Source organism: Tachyglossus aculeatus, chromosome X4 (assembly GCF_015852505.1).
Source record: "Tachyglossus aculeatus isolate mTacAcu1 chromosome X4, mTacAcu1.pri, whole genome shotgun sequence".
In the NCBI taxonomy this organism is placed as follows: Eukaryota; Metazoa; Chordata; class Mammalia; order Monotremata; family Tachyglossidae; genus Tachyglossus; species Tachyglossus aculeatus.
Window position 1 is genome coordinate 47,050,068 of NC_052098.1, and position 14,744 is coordinate 47,064,811.

Here is a 14,744-nt window from a genome sequence, read left to right on the forward strand (position 1 = left end):
GTGACTTGCCTAAAATCACACAGCAGACATGTGATGGAGCTGGATTAGAACCCAGGTCCTTCTGAGTCCCAGGCCCTTCCTCTATCTATTAGGCCACCCTGCTTCTTCTACATCACTCTTGCAGATGAATTTTTACCCTTTATCCACGCCGACCTCAGCCCCACTACACATATAAGCATCTGTAATTTATTTTAATGTCTGTCCCTCCCTCTAGACTTTGAGCTCATTCTGGGCAGGGAACATCTACCAACTCTACCAAGTGCTTAGTACAGTACTCTGCACTGATTGATTGATTGATAGTACTACGTGTCCCAGAAATATCAGGAGAAAAGAAATGGGGCCATATGTCTCAGGGGGCAAGCCCTTCCTTTTGAATAGAGGAAGGATTTGATAAATACCATTCCTCTCAGATGGAGGATGGGTTAATGCAGAGTGTATCTTGAGCCCCTCACCCTTTTGTCCAGGCCATTTGGGAGTTCGCAGCCTCGGTCTCCCTCCTGAGATCATTGCTCACCATCACAGCAAAAGCCTTCTACAAGAGTGAAGGGAAGCACTCCACTCCAAAGTTGGAAACTTCACTGCTTCTGTACTGTGGAGGGTCAGAGGATGGTTAGAATTTGTTTAGGTATTTAAAAGTTCATCATTTTTATCTTTTTCTATACTTCACTTCCTTCCTCTCTTCCTACGAAGTTCCTTGTGGGCAGGGGCAAAGTTCTTCCAGAATGTATATTTCCTCTCCGTTTTGACTAAAATGCTGTAAGAGAAGTAGGGAACGTTCTTAGGACAACAGGCGTCTATCTGGATCAAACATGATGTGGTAGAAGAAATCAGTCAACCAATGATATTTATTAGGTACTTACTGCAGGCAGAGCACTATACTAAGTGCTTGGTTGCGTACATGTGTGGAAAGCCGGCTGTGTTGGTCAAGGAGCACATGCTACAATGCACGTTTTCCCTAACATGGAGTTCATCAAAATAACTGAGTGTATTCCCGGGTACCTGGGCCTTGTACAGTGTTCTGCACAAAGTAGACACTCAACATATATTTGTAATAAATAGGTGTGTTTTTCCAGTAGCTATGCTTCATGGGATATTTGCAATCAACCAATCTGTAGTAATTATTGAGTGCCTACTCTAAACAGAACATCATTATACAGGGAGTGGGAGAGCATAGTAACATTAGTTACTCCTCCCTGTCCTCAAGAAGCTTACTACCTAGCTGAGGAGATGGACACTAAAATTTGCGATGGTGGTAGGCCTGTTTCAAATAAAACAAAGTAATGGTTCCTGTGATGGTCCCGTAGCACACAACTGGGGCTTTGGGCTGGGTCTGTTTTGTCCCTGGGCTTAGACTTTGACCTGAGGATTGGCCTCAGGATTTCAGCCCATGCCATGACTCTTTTGATGATGATGATGATGGTAGTTGTCAAGCACTTACTATGTGCCAAGCACTGTTCTGAATGCTGGGGGAATGTCACAAAATTAAGTTACAAGGGTGCCACAGTGGCACTACCCTGTTGGTTTTACTGAAAGGGTAAATAAATCTCCTCTGACATGCATTCATTCATTCATTCAATCGTATTTATTGAGCGCTTACTGTGTGCAGAGCACTGTACTAAGCGCTTGGAAAGTACAATTCAGCAACAGATAGAGACAATCCCTCCCCAACAACGGGCTCAAAGTCTAGAAGAGGGAGACAGACAACAAAACATAAACAAGTAGACAGGCGTCCGTAGCATCAAAATAGATAGATAGAATTATAGATATATACATGTCATTAATACAATAAATAGAGTAATAAATATGTACAAATATACACAAGTGCTGTGGGGCAGGGAAGGGAGTAGAGCAGAGGGAGGGAGTTGGGCTGATGCGGAGGGGAGGAGGAGCAAAGGAAAAGGGGGGCTCAGTCTGGGAAGGTCTCCTGGATAAGGTGAGCTCTCAGTAAAACTTTGAAGTGGGGAAGAGGGCTAGTTTGGCGAATTTGAGGATGAAGGACATTCCAGGCCAGAGGTAGGACATGGACCAGGGGTCGATGGCAGGACAGGTGAGAATGAAGCACAATGCGGAGGTTAGCGGCAGAGGAGCAGGGTATGCAGGATGGGCTGTAGAAGGAAAGAAGGGAGGTGAGGTAGGAGGGGGCAAGGTGATGGAAAGCTTTGAAGCCAATAGTGAGGAGTTTTTGCTTCACGCAAAGGTTGATAGGCAACCACTGGAGATTTTTGAGGAGGGGGTTGACATGCCCAGAGTGTTTCTGTAGAAAGATAATCAGGGCAGCAGAGTGAAGTATAGATTGAAGTTGAGGTTGGGAGATCAGAAAGGATGCTGATGCAGTAATCCAGTCGGGATACGATGAGAGATTGTACCAACAAGGTAATGGATGGATGGAGAGGAAAGGGCAGATCTTGGCGATGTTGTGAAGGTGAGACTGGCAGGTTTTGATGATGGATAGGATATGTGGGGTGAATGAGAGAGCGGAGTCCAGGATGACTCCAAGGTTGTGGGCTTGTGAGATGGGAAGGATGGTAGTGCCATCCACAGTGATGAGAAAGTCAGGGAGAAGTCAGGGTTTTGGAGGGAAGATAAGGAGCTAAGTCTTGGACTTGTTTAGTTTTGGATGGCAGGTGGACATCCATGTCCTGAATGTAGGAGAAGATACGAGCCTGGAGGGAGGGAGAGAGAACAGGGGAGGAGATGTAGATTTGTGTGTCATCTACGTAGAGATGATAGTTGAAGCTGTGGGAGTGAATGAGTTCACCAAGGGAATGAGTATAGATGGAGAACAGAAGGGGACCAAGAACTGACTCTTGAGGAACCCCTACATTTAGGGGATGGGAGGGGGAGGAGAAGCCCGTGAAGGAGACTGAGAATGAATGGCCAGAGAGATAAGAGGAAAACCAGGAGAGGATGAAGTCTGTGAAGCCAAGGTTGGATAACCTGTTGAGGAGAACAGGATGGTCTACAGTGTCAAAGGCAGCTGAGAGGTCGAGGAGGATTTGGATAGAGTGGAAGCCATTGGATTTAGCAAGAAGGAGGCCATTGGTGACCTAGAGAAGGCAGTTTCAGTTGAGTGAAGGGGGTGGAAGCCAGATTGGAGGGGGTCCAGGAGAGAGTTGGAGTTGAGGAATTTGAGGCAGCAAGTGTAGACAACTTGCTTTTGGAGTTTGGAAAGGAAGGGTAGGAGGGAGGTAAGGTGCTAACTGGAGGGGGCAGTGGGGTCAAGAGAGGGTTTTTTTAGGATGGGGGAGACGTGGGCAAGTTTGAAGGCAGAGGGGAAGAAGCTTTCGAGAGTGAGCGGTTGAAGATGGAAGTTAAGGAGGGAAGGAAGGAAGGGGCAAGAGATTTTGCAGGAGTAGGAGAAGCAGTACTTTCCTACCCATCTTCCATGCAGAGAAAACTGGTGATAGTACAGAATAAGGCTTAATCTAGCAATTGAACTTGGGCAAGTCACTTAACTTCTCTGTGCCTCAGTTTCCTCAGCTGTCAAGTGGGGATAAAATATCTGTTTTTCCTCCCTCTTAGCGTGAGCCTGTGTAGGATAGGGATTGTCCCTGTTCAGATTATCTTGTATCTACCCCAGTGCTTAGCACAGTGTTTGGCATGTAGTGTGTGCTTAATAAATACTATTATTATGATTATTATGATGATTATTATGTCTTATTTTCTAGAGGATCAGTAAATGAACTGTATTTATTGAGAGCTAACTTGTGCAGAGCACTATACTAAGCACTTGGGAGAGTAAAATATAACAGAGTTGGAAGACATGTTCCCTACCCATGAGAGCTATTGAGGAGACACTTTGATATGAAGGTGTAGCCCTGCTGAGCCACATGTGGATGCAAACTGATTAAATAAAGGATTCATTGCAATTGCTCTTTACATATGAAAACTGGGCGTACAATCAGCAGTATGTTTGCACCGACTGTGTGCAACAGCTCTACTAAGCACTTGGAGGAGTATAGTACAACAGAGCCCATAGACAAATAATAATAATGATGATGGTATTTGTTAAGCACTTACTATGCGCCGAGCAGTGTTCTAAGCACTGGGATAGATGCAAGGTTATCAGATTGTCCCACATGGGGCTCACAGTCTTAATCTCCATTTTACAGATGAGGTAACTGAGGCAGAGAAGTTTGGTGACTTGCCCAAAGTCACACTGCTGATAAGTGGCGGAGCTGGGATTAAAGTTCTCTGATCACAAGGAGTTTACAATCTAGATGGGGAGACAGGCATCAAAGTAAATTATAGATATGTACATAAGTGCTGTGGGGCTGAGGGTGGGGTGAATATCAATTTAAAGGGTACAGATATGAGCGCATAGGCAACCCAAACGTTACTAACCCTTGGATTTAAGGCACTCCATCAGCTGTCTCCCTCTTACTTATTCTCTCATTTCTCTTAGTACACTCCAACTCACTGTGCTTCATTCTTGAGTCTCCTGCCTCCAATATGGTTTCTGGCCTTCAATATGCCTGGTACTCCTTCTCCCTTAAAATCCACCAGCCCACAGCTTTCCCCATCTTCAAAGTGCTCCTGAAGTCCTCTCTCATCCAGGAGGCTTTCCCCAATTAATGTTTTCTTCTCCCCAGATCTTGCCCACCCAATGACAACTGCTGCACTTTTGTACATATTCATTTGTATAGTCTACTATTTAAGCACTGGCTTTTCCACATAGCCGTCTTTCCAGTCTCCTCCTCTTCCTATTAATTGTTTTGTGTCTGTCTCCCCCATTATATTGTAAGCTGCTTAAGGGCAGGAATTGTCTTCTACCTCTATTTTACTTTTTCAAGTGCTTAATGCAGTGTTCTGTACACAGCAGGTTTCTAGTCAGTGCTATTGATTGATGGATTTGAAATAAGAAATGATCACACATATTTAGAGGAGAAACTCATATCTAAATCTGACCTAATTATGATGTTAAGGCCAAAGTCTGTCACCTGCCTACTTTGGGGGACATTTTAAGGTTGGAGGTGCTGAGGGATTGTATCTACCATTATAGAAAGGTCTGTGTTGTAAGTGCAAAGTGCTGCAATGTTCCAAGCCTGCCCCAAATGGTGGCTTACTTAACAGGCTTTTGCTGTATTTATATTACAGGTAAATCCCATTCATCAGGAGCAGATCAGGGCCAAGCTCTTTCTGGAATAATGTAGGTTCCAAGATGAAAGGAAATCCAGTTGGAGTCACCTCCAAGATTGGCTGGTTGGAGCGAGGGGGCGGGCAGAGGGACATGTATGCGTGTCTGATGGGTTGAGAGCCCTGTCAGTACCCCTTGTTAATCTCATGGGCTAGTCTGGGAAGCTTTCCAGAGGCCGTGAAGCCAGTTTCTTCAGCTCCAGGCCCACGCATCAGCAGGGACACTAAGTGGCCTAGTAGAAAGAGCATAAAACTGGGTGCCAGAAGACCCAACTTCCAGCTTGCAACTGGCCGGCTGAGTGACCGTGAACAAGTTGCTTAACTTCTCTTAGCTTCAGTTTCCTCAGATGTGAAAAGGGGATAAAATACCCCATCTCCCCATTTCTTAGACTGTGAGTCCTGGGTGGGATAGGGACCTTGTCTTCTCTGAAGAAAAATGCTTAATAAAGACCATTAATAATAATTGTAATAATAGGAACAGGGAAAACAATGGAGAAGGCCCTAGAGACTGTTTTCTGGAGAAAGGTTATTCTAACAAATTAGAATTGCCGTGTATATGCCTTTTTTTTCATTTTTGCCACCTTACCTCAACCTCCACACAGCTTTGATTTTTGATATCATTCTGAATCTCAATCTCCCTTCAAAGTCCTTTGGCAGCCACACTTTTCCTCACACCTTTGTGATCTAAAGTCTGGAGTTTCAGATTCTCTTGTCAGAACTAAAGGCAACCTCCAAGACTTGTCCTTTCATGTAATCAGCTCCCTGACTGCATTTAAAATGCAAATCAAATTACACCCTCAAATATTTGGAAAGTAATTAACTTTTATGGTTGCTCTGAGCAGTTTAGAGAGGGATTCTAAATTTCTTCCTCTGTACTTTAATTTGGGATATATCCTCCGATTTTTAAGTAATTTCACTGCTAAGTCTCATCTGCACCATGTTTGGGATGGGAGATATTTATGACCCCATCAACTACTGGCCTGAAAAGAGGTCACCAATGTTGAAGGAACTGGGACAGTCCATATACCTTCAATGTACCTTTTTATGATACAGCTGTCTGGTATGCTCTTGCAGGCACAGACTCTTTTTTAGAAAGATCAAATGCTTGAAGTGGAATCAAACGTTCCATATCACTGCACTTGTATAGAGTCAGTCAGACTTAGCTAAGTAGACAGAAATCTGTATCCCACATTTCAGCAGCTCAAACCAATGGGCACAAAAAATGTAGGTGCAGCTTCCAACCCACCCCCCACAGCTTCTTTCTATACCCCTCCACAACCCTTCCCAATTAAGCCTGAAAACAGCTCTGAAACAAGCCCAGCCCAATCTTTCTTAAAACTAGTCTACACATGTATTTGTTGAGATATCTTAGTATGGTGGCTCAGCTGCAACCATGCACATGCACACACACACACACACACACACACACACACACACACACACACAGTTTCTCTCTTTAAGATATACCCAGGGCATGAATTTCCCTGAATATGTGGGATTTTAAAGGAATTAAGGAGACTATGGTTAAGAGACCTGAATTTATGAAATGTCACTTAGCAAAATTAATTTATGTAGGTTATGCTTCCTACTGTATTCAGTAGTAGTCCAAGGTGCATTATTAATTATTACTAATCAGCATTTATTTAATCTCTTTAATTTTCTGTGCAGTTACACATCAACCTTAGAAATGTAGTGAGCTTCTACCCTGTGTTTTTTTTTTGAGGTAGCCAAAAGCTTGATAAACATCAGTTAAGCTTTGCAGGGCTCTGAACTGCATCAATGAAATCACATCACTGAGACTGAAATAACTGAAAGCCACATCTGGAACAGGATCATTCAGTAGTGTTTATTGAGCACCTATTGTGTGTAGAACGCTGTACTAAATGCTTGGGAGAGTACAATAGAGTACAATAGAGTAGAATTAGTACATCATCCCTGCTTTCAAGGATCTTATAATCAAGTGAGAGACACTTAAATAAATTACAAATAGGTATATATAAGATACAAATATAAGTGTTATGGGGGTTGTGAGAATTTAAGAGAAGTAGCGTGGCTCAGTGGAAAGAGCACAGGCTTGGGAGTCAGAGGTCATCGGTTCTAATCCCGGCTCCACCACTTGTCAGCTGTGTGACTTTGGGCAAGAAACTTAACTTTTTGTGCCTCAGTTACCTATCTGTAAAATGGGGATTAAGACTGTGAGCCCCACGTGGGACAACCTGATCACCTTGTATCCCCCCCAGCACTTAGAACAGTGCTTTACACATAGTAAGCGCTTAACAAGTACCATCACCATCAATTAGTATACATCATCCCTGCTTTCAAGGATCTTATAATAAAGTGAGAGAGACACTTAAATAAATTACAAATAGGTATATATAAGATATAAATATAAGTGTCATGCGGATTGTGAGAATTTAAGAGCTTAGGTGGTGTGAAAAGGCTGAAGGAATTGTTGGAGAATATAGGGAGGGAGAATAGAGATTAACAGGGAAAGGTTTTCTGGAGAAGATGTGATTTCAGAAAGGCAATGAAATGAGGAGAGTTGTAGTGTGCTGAATATGAAGAGGGAGAGAGTTCCAATCAGGGAAAAGGGCTTGAGAGTCTTGTCTTATGCTGTCGAGTCTTTTCCAACCCATAGAGACACCACGGACACATCTCTCTCAGAGTGCCCCACTCTCCATCTGCAATCATTCTGGTAGTGTAGCCATAGAGTTTTATTGGTAAAAATACGGAATTGGTTTACCATTGCCGCCTTCAGCACAGTAAACTTGAGTCTCTGCTCTGGACTCTCTCCCTTGACGCTCTGCCCAGAACGGGGGAGTTTTGAGTTGTAGCAGATTGCCTTCCACTTGCTAGACACTTCCCAAGCTAGGGATGGAATGGCTAGGCCTCTGCTTGACTCTCCCATCCATAGCCGAGACTGGTAGAATACTGGAAACTCTCCAGGTGCGACCCTGAGAGGGGAGCTCAGTAGTAGGGGAGACGAAAACAAGACTTGGTGAGTAGTCAATCAAATTTATTGAGTGTACTGTGTGCAGAGCACTGTACTAAGTGCTTAGGAAAGTACAATATAACAATGAACAACACATTCCCTGCCTACAGTGAGCTCACAGTCTAGAGGAGGAGACAGATATTAATATAAATAAAAAAATTATAGATCTGTGCATAGGTGTTATGGGGCTTGGTGGGGGGATGAATAAAGGGAGCAAGTCAGGTTGATCCAGAAGGGAATGGGAGAAGAGGAAAGGAGGACTGAGTCAGGGAATGCCTCTTGGAGATTAGCATGAAAAGTTGGAAGAGTGTGAGCTGGGGTGGAGTGGGAGAACCCATGTGGGACATGGACTGAATCCAAACTGATTAGCTTGTATCTACCCCAGCACTTAGTACAGTGCCTGGCACATAGCAAGTACTTAACAAATATCATAAAAAGACAAGAGAGTGGATAAGAAGAGAGGAAGTTGATTTTGTTCCTTAAACCCGATGATGCTTGAGGCAGAGAGGAATAAGCACCCACTGAAGGTTACTGAGAAGTAGAAAGATGTGCACAGAATGATGCTTTAAAAAATTTTTTCTTAGCAGCAGAGTGAAGTGTAGAATAGATAGCAAGAGGTGCAGGCAGGGAGACCAGTGAGAAGGCTGGCGTGGTAGTTGTGTTGGGATTTGACAAGTTCCTGCGCTAGGATGATGGCTGTTTGGATAGAGAGGGTGGATCCTGGAAATCATGTGAAGGAGGGTCAGGAGGAAGGGCCAACAAGATTTGGAGAGGGCACGGGCTTGGGAGTCAGAGGTCATGGGTTCTAATCCCGGCTCCCCCACATGTCTGCTGTGTGACCTTGGGCAAGTCACTCAACTTCTCTGAGCCTCAGTGACCTCATCTGTAAAATGGGGATTAAGACTGTGAGCCCCACATGGGACAAACTGATCACCTGGTATCCCCCCCAGCACTTCAAACAGTGCTTTGCACATAGTAAGCGCTTAACAAATGCCATCATTATTATTTGGTGACAGACTCAATATGGGGGTTGAAAGAGAGGGAGGGGTCAAGGGCAATGCCATGGCTACTGGCTTGAGAGATGAGAAGATGGTAGTGTTCAAAGTGATGGGAAAGTTAGGGGGTGGAGAGGATTTTGAAGGGAGGATGAAGAAAGTTCAGCTTTGATCATTTTGAGTTTGAGGTGCTGGCAAGGCATCCATATAGAGATATCCTCAAGGCAGGAGGAAATCAGAGATTGCAGAGAAGAGAGTTTGGGGGCCAGAGGGAGAGATTTGCAAGTGATAGTTGAAGCCCTAGGGGCAGATAAGCTCCCTAAAGGGATGCCTGTAGATTCAGAAGAGAAGCTGAACATGAACTGAGCCTTAAGGGACACCCACAATTAGAGGGTGAGAGGCAGATGAAGATCCAGCAAAAGAGGATGATGGCATTTATTAAGCACTTACTATGTGCAAAGCACTGTTCTAAGTGCTGAGGAGGAGGTTACAAGGTGATCAGGTTGTCCCATGGGGGGGTTCACAGTCTTAATCCCCATTTTACAGATGAGGTAACTGAGGCATAGAGAAGTTAAGTGACTTGCCCAAAGTCACACAGCTGACAAGTGGCGGAGCTGGGATTTGAACCCATGACCTCTGACTCCAAAGTCCGGGCTCTTTCCACTGAGCCACGCTAAAAGAATGAGACGAGAACTGTCAGAAAAACCAAGGTTAGTTAGTGTTTCTAGGAGAAAGGCATGGTCCATAGTGTTGAAGGCAGCCGAAGGACTGAAGAGGGTTAGAACAGACTAGAAGACTTTAGATTTGCTAAAGTGGATCATTGTTCACTTTGGAGAGAGAAATCTTAGTTGAGAGCTTTCTCTCTCTCTCTTTTTCCCTGTTTCCTCATGCCTTCAGGACATCTCTACCTGCATGTCCCTCCAACATCTCAAGCTAAACATGTCCAAAACAGAACTCTTTATCTTTCCACCAAAACCCTATCCTCCCGCTTTCTTTCCCATCACTGTATACAATACCACTACCCTCCCTATCTCACAAGCCTGTTACCTTGGTGGTGTCCTCGACTCTGCTCTCTCTCTCCACCCACATATTTAATCTGACACCAAATCCTGTCGGTTCTACCTTCACAGCACTGCTAAAATCTGCCGTTTCCTCTCCATCCAAATTGCTACCACGCTGATCCAAACACGTATCCTATCCCATTTTGGCCACTGTATCTGCCTCCTCTCTGACCTTCTGGCCTCCTGTCTCTCCCTACTCCGGTCCATACTTCACTCTGCTGCATGGATCATTTTTCAAAAAACACATTCAATCCGTGTCTTTCCACTCCTCAAGAACTTCCAATGGCTGCCCAGCAGTGTGGCGTGAGAAGCAGCATGATGTAACGAATAGAGCACAGGCCTGGGACTCAGAAGGTCGTGGGTTCCAATTCCAGCTCTGCCATTTGTCTGCTGTATGACCTTGGGCAAGTCACTAAACTTCTCTGTGCTTCAGTTACCTCATCTGTAAAATGAGGATGGAGACTGTGAGCCCCATTTGGGACAGAGACTGTGTCTAACCCGATTTGCTTGTATCCACCCCAGCGCTTAGTACAGCACCTGGCACATAGTCAGCGCTTAACAAATACCACAATTATTATCCCCCCTCTAGAATGTAAGCTTGTTGTGGTCAGGGAATGTCACTGTTTACTGTATTGTACTTTTCCAAGCACTCAGTACAGTGCTCTGCATACAGTAAGCACTCAGTAAATACGATTGAATGAATGAATGAATCTACCTCCACATCAAACAGAAACTCCTTACTATTGGCTTTAAAGCTCTCAATCAACTCGCCCCATCCTACCTCACCTCACTGATCTTCCACAGCCCAGCCTGCACACTTCTTATCTCTTATCCTCGTATCTCTCTGGCCATTCATTCTCAGTCTCCTTCACAGGCTCCTCCTCTGCCTCCCACCCCCTAACTGTGGGGGTCCCTCAAGGTTCAGTTCTGGGTCCCCTTCTATTCTCCATCTGCACCCCCTCCCTTGGAGAACTCATTGGTTCCCACAGTTTCAACTACCAGTTCTATGCGGATGATACCCAAATCTACATCTCCTCCCCTGATCTCTCTCCCTCTCTCTAGTCTCATATCTCCTCTTGCCTTCAAGATATCTCTACTTGGATGTCCTCCCATCGCCTCAAGCTTAACGTGTCTAAGACAGAGCTCCTTAATTTTCCACCCAAACCCTGTCCACCCTCAGACTTTCCCATCACTGTAGATGGTACTACCATCCTTCCTATCTTGCAAGCCCGTAACCTTGGCATTATCCTTGACTCCTCTCTGTCATTCAACCCACCTATTCAATTCGTCACCAAATCCTGCCGGTCCCACCTTCACAACATCACTAAAATCCACTCTTTCCTCTCCATCCAAACTGCTACCACGTTAATACAGTCACTCATTTAATTCTGCCTGGATTACTGCATCAGCCTCCTTGCTGACCTTCCAGCCTCCTGTCTCTCCTCACTCTGTCGATACTTCACTCTGCTGCCCGAATCATTTTACTACAAAAACGTTAAGGGTGTGTCACTCTGCTCCTCAAAAAACTACAGTGGTTGCCCATCCACCTCCACATCAAACAAAAACTCCTTGCCATTGACTTTAAAGCACTCCATCACCTTGCCCCCTCCTACCTCATTTTGCACCTCTCCTTCCCAGCCCAGCCCACACACTTTCCTGCTCTAGTACTAACCTTCTCAATGAGCCTCGATCTCGCCTATCTTGAAGCCAGCCCCTAGCCCAAGTCCTGCCTCTGGCCTGGAATGCCCTCCCTCCTCTAATCCAACAGAGAACCACTCTCCTCTCCTTCAAAGCCTTATTGAAGTCACATCTCCTCCAAGAGGCCTTCCCAGACTAAGCCCCACCATTCCTCCTCCCCAACTCCCTTCTGCATCACCATGACTTGTTCCCTTTGCACTTTCCCCCTCCCAGCCCCACAGCACTTATGTACACATCTGTAATTGTATTTATTTGTATTCATGTCTGTCTCCCCCACTCTAGACTGTAACCTCATTATGGGCAGGGAATGTGTCTGTTTATTGTTGTATTGTACTCTCCCAAAGTACAGTGCTCTGCATACAGTAAGCGCTCAATAAATATGATTGAATGAATGAATGAATGAATCACTGTGCCCCAATCCTGTCTATCCTGCCACACTTTTCCCATATCCTCCTCTTAGCCTGGAATGCTTTCCCACTCTCTATACACCAGACCACCACTCTCCCCACCTTCAAAGCATTATTAAGGGCATATATTCAAGAGTCCTTCTCCAATTAAGCCCCCTTTTCTCTGGTTCCCTCTCCCTTCTGAGTCATCAATGCACTTGGATCCTCTGGGCTTTTGATATTCGCCCCACCCTCAAACCCACAGCACCATGTGTATGTCTTCAAATTATATAGTATAAATTATTCATTTATATTACATTGCGAGCCCCCGGTTTGTACCAACCAGGACCTTCCTGGATCTGGGGAGCCTCGGTGACACATAGTAGAGTTCAAATCACACCTCTGATCAAGGTTACTGCGGAAAGTTTTTACTTGCGTGCAAGGGAGTGACACGTACACACACTCACTCACTCCACTCCACCAAGGGTCCAGTACCAGTCTGTGGTCAAAGGAGCCCGTTCTGCCAATTCTTCTTCTTTCTGCTTCCAAGTTCCATTGCCTTCTGCTGCTTTCGAGTGCTGCTCTCCTGCTGCTTCTTCTGCTGTCTGCTGCTTGCCTCTTTGTGTGCCTCTGTGCTGCTTCTCTGCATCAGTGCCTTCGCCAGTCTCTTCCTTCTTCTTGTTCGCAGGATCACAAACAGTCACTAGTAAGGCAGCTTATTGTGGGCTCACCACATATTAATGTCTGTCTCCTCTTTTAGACTGTAAGCTCATTCTGGGCAGGTAACGTGTCTGTTAAGTCTGTTTTGGGTTTTTTTGGTATTTGTTAAGTGCTTGCTATGTGTCAAACACTGTTCTAATCATTGGGGGATGTACCAGCCCCAACCCGCATGGAACTCACAGTCTAAGTAGGAGGGAGGACAGATATTGAATCCCCATTTTAAGGTTGAGGAAACTGAGGCACAGAGAAGTCCAGTGACATGCCCAAGGTCACACAGCAAGCAAGTGGCAAAGCTGGAATTAGAACCCAGGTCCTCTGACTCCAAGGCCTGTGCTCTTTCCACTAGGCCACACTGCTTCTCTGTGGCACTGTACTCTCCCAAGTGCTTAGTACTGTTCTCTGCACATAGTAAGTGCTCAATAAATACCATTTATTGATGACTGTGTCTATCAACTCTGATGTATTTTACTTTCCCAAGTGCTTAGTAGAGTGCTCTGCCCACAGTAAATGCTCAATAAATACCACTGATTGATGGATTGATTGATTGAGATAAGGGGGTGGAAACCAGATTGTAGTAGCTCAAGGAAGGAGAAGAAGTTAAGGCAGCTGGTGTACACAACCCTGAGAAGCAGAGTGGCCTAGTGGATAGAGCATAGGTCTTGGAGTCAGAAGGACCTGGGTTCGAATCCCAGCTCCATACATTATAGGCATATATACATATATATATATACACACACACACACATATATATATATATATATATATATATATATATATATACACACACACAAATAAAACATGTGCAGGATAAAATTCTGCAAGTCAGTGCACACTGCCAGCAGCTTAGCTTCAGATGTAGCATGGCCTAATGGATAGAGTAATGAGACTGGGAGTCAGAGGACTGGGTTCTAACCCCAGCTCCACCACTTGTCTGCTGTGTGTCCTTGGTCAAGTCACTTAACTTCTCTGGGCCTCCGTTCCCTTATGTGTAAAATGGGGATTAAGACCATGTGTGAGCCCTAAATGGGACAGGGAGTGTGTCCAACTTGATTATCTTGTATCTACCCCAGCGCTTAGTACAGTGCCTGGCATATAGTAAGTGCTTAACAAATGCCATTAAAAAAATGGAGAGTGGTTCATTTCCAGCCACCACCAGTGAATGCCAGGTGCTAGAAGGGACACTACTTTCCCTTGTGCCCAGGAGAGCTAGCTGCTAGCCCATTTTAGGCTACAGGGGTAGACACTTGTTTAATAACTTCTCTCTATGGTATTTGTTTGAAATGTTAGCAAAATGTCTACTAGCACATTCTTAGAAAACATAAACATTCCTAGAAAAATAGGGCATAAAGAAAACTATTCAAACACCTTTGAAGCTTAAAGCAACCCCTTACCCCAGTCAATCAGTGGTATTTATTGAGCACTCACTATGAGCAGAGCACTGAACTAAGCACTTGGAAAAGCACAATAGGGTAAGCAAACTCGAAAACTGGGATCAGATCTCTGGAATCTTCATCTTTTCTCTACTACAAAGGGAAAAGTGGACGTCAGGATGGAAGGGAAAGAGGCGTTTTGAAGATGAGAATGGAATTCTGCAGATAGCTAGCCATACTAGTATTCAGACCAGATTGACAGTGACAGTCAGCCATGGCTCTGGCTACACTGTTCCTGTCCTCTCCCCAGCCTTCTGAAAAATATTGCTAATTATCAGTATCACAGTGGGCTGAGGGTAGTGTACTTGGGCCACTGCCAACTCCCT

At 44.8% G+C, this 14,744-nt stretch overlaps 1 non-coding gene across 1 annotated transcript; it reads right to left on the reverse strand.

Moving 5' to 3' along the window:
* Positions 1-7,962: 7,962 nt before the first annotated feature.
* On the reverse strand, positions 7,963-8,100 carry LOC119948573. Its single transcript, XR_005456960.1, has one exon. It is a non-coding gene; the product is annotated as a small nucleolar RNA SNORA7 (small nucleolar RNA).
* Between the last annotated feature and the right edge of the window lie 6,644 nt (positions 8,101-14,744).